Genomic DNA, 7,233 nt, shown 5'->3' on the forward strand with positions numbered 1-7,233 from the left:
GGCAACAATAGAATGCTAGAAGCTTTGAGGATGTGAACGGCCTATCCTTGAAGTTAAAGCCTTCTTCTTTTGTACCTTGTTAGATTGAATTGTTGCTTTTCATTCTTCTCCTTGTTTTACTCTTTTAGATACGTTTGAGCACTGTAGTTTGAGAGTTTGATTGAACTTCATCGTGAGTACACTCCCGATATACTTGGTATCTGTTTTTTTGAAACAAATTTGTTACTTACCAAAAGAAAAATAATAATAATAATAATAATAATAAAATTATTATTATTATTATTATTTTGGCAATGCAATCGAAGAGATCCAAAACCTAAGACCTCTAGCATTGGATGAATCCCATTTTTTCCAAAGGAGTTTGAAGACTTGCAAATTTTAAGTAATAACTTTCTATCAAATTTGTCTAAAACACGCCTAATATCCAGTGAGAGGCTACCTGTGAATACTTCCTGCCTAAAATAGATATCATGTGACAAATTCTATTCATGAAAAATGAATTTTTCAGATTGTGTATCTCTCAACTGAAAAATCTTCCTCGTTATGTTCAGATACTACGCAATTGAGAAAGAAAAATATGACTATAAAAATGGTTACACCATTATGACTTCTCCAACATGAACAATCAGAATCTAATAATCTAATTAAATGTCTGAGAGCACACCTCAATGTCAGCCATGTTGGAACATACAGAAGCTGCCAACGAGTTTCATACAGAAAGTTCTGGCTTCATACTCTGGCTAATCATCTCCTCCAACCACAAAACAGATTCGTATTGCCTGCCCACAGAGCAAAGTCCCCTGGTAAGTATATTATAAGTATCAACACAAGGCCAATATGATTTTATTAAAATCTCCTGCAACACTTGACTTGCTTCAAGATATCTACTTTCACGGCATAACCCATCAACTACAATGCTGTAAGTTTCCTTGTCCGCATTGCAACCCAATTTCTTAGCCATTTTCTTCAAATACCCAACAGCAACCACTGATTTCCTCTCATTACACAATCCTTTCAGCACAATATTATATGCCATAACATTTGGTAAACAATTTCCCTCCATTTCCTGTTCAATTACCTTCACTGCTGCATCAACATTCCCTCTCCTACACAATGCTGCAACCTTGGCTTCAAAAATTAAGTTTGTTGGCCTAAATCCTCTTTCTTTCATTTGAATGAAAACTTTTTTAGCTTCACTAATCTTACCTTCATTATAAAGATCAATAGCCATAGCACTATAACTAGCCAAACTGGGAATCCCACCTCTGATCAAAGCCTCATTAATCAAGCGCTTGGTGCCTTCTATATCTTCACCACTACTACACTGACTGAGATCAAGATGCTGAAAACAGCGCTTAGGAGCCTTCAGCCCCTTCCTTAAAATCTTACCATGAATTTCCACAGCCTTTTCAACTTGCCGATTATCACATAAAGCACATAACAAGGTTCTATAGACTACAATATCCTCACCACTACCCTTCTGAGAGATCCTCCAAAACATTGAATACAACAAATGTGCAGCCTCATTCATCCTCCCATCTTTACACAACCCTTTCATTAGAATCCGATAGCTTTCCTTATTTGGATAGCAACCTTGATAATTCATCTCTAAGAAGATTTGCAATGCAAGATCAGAACGACCCCTCTAGCACAGAGCATCCATGAGCAAGTTCAAAGATCTAATTCGTGACTTCACTTCCCACCCATAAGAGCTCTCTAAGAACAAACGATGAGCAGCTTCAAGCTTAGATTCATTGACCAATATTTGCAACAGGGTATTGAAAGATTCTGTCTTATTCACAAAGTTGAACTGAGGAATTCTTTTAAAAAGAGAGATTGCTTCATCTAGCAATCCAGCTCTTGCATAGGTTTTGATGGCATTAACAAAGAGAGAATCCTTGCATTCACATGAGTCCTCTTTCATCCAATCAACCACCTATTTCATCTCACAAATCTGACCAGCATTTCCAAGGATGCCAATGATGGTGGCATAGATTGGACCATTATGACAGTAAATGGGGTACTTGTATTTGGCTTCCTTGAAGATTTGAAGTGCCGTTAATGGGTTTTTCTGGTTCCGAATAATTTGAGAAAGGTATGTTGGTGTCAAAAGTCTTGGCCATCTCACAGTCATAGTGTTTTAACTTTTAACATCTGCTACATCCACTCAATCATACCTCCAACATCTGCTACATCACTGAAAAAATTAATCCACAAATATAACTAAATAAGTTAGCAATGAACACATAATATATAAAAAAGCCAAAACTCAAAAATGAATCCCAGGCCTGTATTGTGCGTAGGCTTGTGATTGCATTCTTTGTGTAAATAAATCATAAGAGTTCCTTGTATGAGTTCACTTATATTGAAATGCTATGTTAGGCCAACTCTTGCTTTGGCAAAAATTGAACCATTAACACGCAGAGTCTTTAAGTCTTTATATATCAGCCATGTTGGAGCGCACTTAAGCACATAAGCCTCTTGGAACCTCAGCGTACCTGACTCTGACATAATTGCAGGCATTCAGGTAACCTTAGTAGAGTTACCATGTTGTTTTATTCTGTTATATGTTATGGAAACTCACATTCCACTTCCTTTGCTTCCTTTGGCTTAGGTGCCAATGTCTTAAAACCAGACCAAACAACCAGTCTAAAAAGGTTATTTAAACTGGGATGACATCATAACTAAGTTAATGATTAATTAAATTAATAATAAATAAAATAATTTTGTATTACTAGCAATGATAACTAAAAATATTTTTAGAAATTTAAATCATTTTTAAACAAACTTCAACAACTTTTATAAGAAACATAGTCATCAATAAATCTTAAACAAGCAAAATAATATTAGGCAAGTGTAATTAATCCTTCAAGTACAAAGCATAATTGCATAAACAGAAGGAGATGATAGCTTCTGTTAGCTTTTTGCGCAGTTGAAATGGTTAAGGCTGAGAAGGCTTTATGTATTTAAGATTGCATTGTTCTTAACTGGGGATTCATTAACAATTATGATTTCCATGAGCATGGCAGATCTGGTTTTGTTGGAATCGTGATGCTATTGAGGTAAAATTTGTCCATAGCTCTCATCAAGTATTTTCATTGTGAAATCACTATGGTTAAGGGGCAGTCTTTTTCTGCTTCTTTCATTTATGGTTCCAATAATGGAGATGCTAGAAGCCTACTATGGTCTGATTTATGTAACCTTGGTTAACGGGCAGTCTTTTTCTGCTTCTTTCATTTATGGTTCCAATAATGGAGATACTAGAAGCCTACTATGGTCTAATTTATGTAACCTGAAATGTCTTGTGCGTAAGAAGCCCCGGGTGCTTGGTGGTGATTTTAAACTATGTAAGGGGTGCGGGGGAGAGATTTGGGGTCAGAAATCTTCTTTGTTTGAGGATGGGTTTTGTCAAGGATTTCAGGAGATAGAAGTGTTAGATATCATCCTTACATTGATGCACTATACACTTGGTCCAAAAAGGAAGGATGATCAATTTCTAGACAGGATGTTAAACAGAGTGTTTATTAATTGTTATTGGTTTGACTGTCTTCCCCATAACGGGGTTGGATTCATTTTGCCAGTTGTTTCAGACTATGCTTCTGCTTATAATGTCATCAGTTATGGCACCAAGCCAATCAAGTTCTTTGATTTTTGGACAGATCATCCTGAGTTTCTTGCACCAGAAAGCAAAAAGCAACTAAGGGAGGGAATAGGGAGCATAAGAAAATAACTAGAGCTGTTTGGAGCAAAGAAATTAATGGTGTTCTCATGTTTAGATTGTGCAGGAAGATGAAGTTTCTTAATGTTGAGCTGAAGAAGTTGAACCAGAAATTTTTTGGTGGTCTTCCATTAAAAGTCCAAAAAGCTAGAGAGGATCTAGAGGATGTACAAAGAAGACTTCTCCTCCCAGGTCAGCAGGCACTATTACAGAAAGATAAGGAGAAGCTTCATTGTTTCATAGGTTTAAGTACTGCTGGGCCCAAAACAGCATACTTCCATGGAATTCTGAAAGTTAGGAATGCAAAAAAATCAAATTAGGTGCTTATATGACTAAAAAAGAATTAGAGTGGAGGATCCTCATAGTTCAAGAGTTGGCTATTAGTTTCTACCACAAATTGCTTGGGTATCCTGCAAGGACAGATGAGAGAAAATTGGAGAGCCTTTCACAGCTCATACTAGATAGTATTCCTGAGCATAAAAAGCAAGTGCTTCAAAGGGATGTTACTGTTGATGAAATCAAGTGGTCTATATTTTCAATGAAATGGGACAGAGCCCTCAGTCCAGATGGCTATTCTGCTCATTTTTCAAGCATGCATGGAAAACAATAGAGAGGATATGCTTGCTGCTGTCAACTCCTTTGCCTCAGGTAAACTATTATGTGAGGTTAATTCCACACTATATCCATGGTCCCTAAGGTCCCAAATCCTTCTAGAATGGGGAAGTTTACACACATATCTTGCTGCAACATCATCTACAAGTGTACAAAAATATTAGCTAACACATTAAAGTTGGCTTATTAGATGTTGTTTGTCCTGTTCAGACAGCCTTTATTCTAGGTCATAGCATGGCAGAGACAATCTCTTGCAAGCTCAGGAATTGGTGAACTGCTATCATAAAGAAGAAGGACCAGGTAGATGAGCTATGAAAGTAGACCTAATGAAAGCCGATGACTGGGTGGACTGGAACCTTTTTCTGAGGTGCTTGCCTGCCTGCATTATTCCTGAAAAATTTGTGCATTGAGTTGAGGTTTGCATCACTTCACCTAAGTACTCTATTGTCTTTAATGATAGTCTTGTGGGGTATTTCAAGGGTGGCAAAGGATTGAGACGGCCTGATCCCTTGTCTACCTATTTGTTTGTTATTGCTATGGAGGCTTTAGGAAGCTCATGATGTCTAGAGCTATAAAAGCAGTAGGCTTCAAGTTTCATCCTAGATGTGAAAAGCTCCAATTAACCATTCTATGTTTTGGTGATAATAATATCATCTTTACTAGTGCAGACCTAGGCTCTATTAGCATCATTAAAAATGTGTTCGACAAATTCAAAATTCTTTCATGTCTTCAAGCCAATACTGGCAAGAGTGAAATCTTATTTAGTGGCGAATTAGAAGGTACAAAGTTTGCTTGCAGTTTGTTGAAGCCCAACTGCATCTTAGATATTTAGGCTAGCATTTGATATCTGGAAAACTGTCTTGTAGTGACTGCAAGCCTATAATTGCAAAGATTTCAGCTAGAATAAATTCCTTGTGTGCAGAAAACTTTCTTTTGCAGGGAGGTATACAAGTTTAATGGACTAATATCTTCATTCTTCTAGTTAAAGTGTTCAAAGAGATCAAAAGGTGCTTCAACAGAGTTTTGTGGACAGGTGCTGATTCTATGGTCCCTAGAGTCAGAGTAACATGAGATGTGGATTTCTCTCCTAGATCAGGAGGATTGGGGCTTACAAAGCTCCAAGACTGGAATAGGGTTGATGTTACTAAGTATATATGGGATCTCTTTATAGATGCAGGTTCCTTGTGGGTCACATGGGTGCACAGCTACCTCTTACAAGGTAAAAACTTTTGGTATGTCCACATACCCAATAGTTGCTCATGGGTTTGGAGGAAGATACTAAAGCTTAGAAACATGGTTAAACCTTCTTTTAGCCATTCTATTGGTAATGGAGTAAGAACTGTACTTTGTCATGGTAACTGGAATTCTAAAGGTGCTTCATTTCCAAAGTTTGTATTCAGATTGGTATTTGAAGCAGTGTATAGTTTTGATGCTAAAGTCTCAAGTACTCTTCAAGAAGATAACTTGATCTATCCCTGAGCTAGAATAGCATGTGTTGATTATGTTCACTGGATCCCCTCTAACTCAAGTACGCTCTCATGTTCTTATGCTCAGAATAAGATTCAAGTTAAACATGAGATAGTAAATGGGGATAAATTGTTTTGGCACCCTCTTTGTACTCCTCAACACTCTTAAACAGGGATGTGAGGGTGATATCATATTCTTTTTCTATAAAAACTTTATACAAAGTCATGATCATTTGCTCTTCAAGTGTTCTTTTCACTTGTAAAATTCAGAGCAACCTTATGCATTTGTGTCAGTTTCACCAATTAGCATGTTCTTGGGATTAAGTTCTCAAGTGGGTATTGATAAGTTGAAGCGTGGGCTGCTGCTATCTACCATAAATGTATTCAGAGAATTGCAAGGACATTCAATTGGAAGATTTTTTTTGTCAGAGAGAATTGCGACTGTGTATTTTGTTATATAGAGCTTATCATGATATAATATGTCACTTGATTCATTAAATACAAACAAACAAAAGTTTTCCTAGATTCACACTGTACCAACTTAATCTAAAGCAAAATAAAAAGATGAAATCACAAGTTATAACCTAAAACACACAAACAAAAGCACTGCCCAATTCATAAAGCAGAACATTCCTAAATCACAAATAAACTCAGCAAAAAGAAAGAACAAAATAAATGAATCATAGTTTTCAAAATCCAAGTTCCCAAAAATCAAAGGCACCATACCATATTCAAATAAGCAAATAAAACGTGAGCATAACAACTTACTGAAACTGTGAAGGAGTGAAGTGAGGCAGAGAGAGAAATGCGAAGAATGGGTCACGCCACAAAACGGTGACGTATTACCTGCAAAGAACTGCAGTGAGACCGTCTCCAGACTGAGACTGTGGATTGTATTCTTTTACTAAATATTCGAAAAAAACATAATGATCCGTCCCGGAAAATTTCCGGGTCCTCTACAAATTTGCTAGTGATTTATTAGAGAAGAACCTGGTTTAGGAGGACGGTCTGGTCCAGTTTTCTACTCTCTCTTTTATTTATTTATTAATTAATGATTTTTTTTTTTTTTTTAGCTGAATAATTGTATGCGGAAACATTAGGCCTGTTCACGGGTCGGTCTGGTTGGGTTTGTGCCCAACCCGGAACCGACCCGAATAGATCGGGTGGGCAAACTTTCAACCCCTTGCCGACCGTTAAAGAAGTCGGTTCGGACAGGCTGGAACATCAACGAGCAACGGTCGAGTTCGGTCGGAGTTGAGATCTGGAAAATAAAGAAAATCTGACTAGAAAATGATGAAAATCGGCTAAATCCTTTGAGTTTTCGCCAGAAATAGTCAAGATCTCAACTAGATCTGGCGAAATCTTGCTAGATCTAGCGAAATCTCGCCGGATCTAGTCAAGATCTAGCCAAAAAAAACATCTCAAAACTCGCCGAAA

General features: G+C 37.1%; 1 pseudogene; it reads right to left on the minus strand.

Annotated features, from left to right (window-relative positions):
- Positions 1-480: 480 nt before the first annotated feature.
- On the minus strand, positions 481-6,814 carry LOC111982926 (pentatricopeptide repeat-containing protein At1g05600-like; annotated as a pseudogene).
- Positions 6,815-7,233: the final 419 nt, after the last annotated feature.

Source organism: Quercus suber, unplaced genomic scaffold (assembly GCF_002906115.3).
Source record: "Quercus suber isolate HL8 unplaced genomic scaffold, Cork oak 2.0 scaffold_421, whole genome shotgun sequence".
Taxonomy (NCBI): domain Eukaryota; kingdom Viridiplantae; phylum Streptophyta; class Magnoliopsida; order Fagales; family Fagaceae; genus Quercus; species Quercus suber.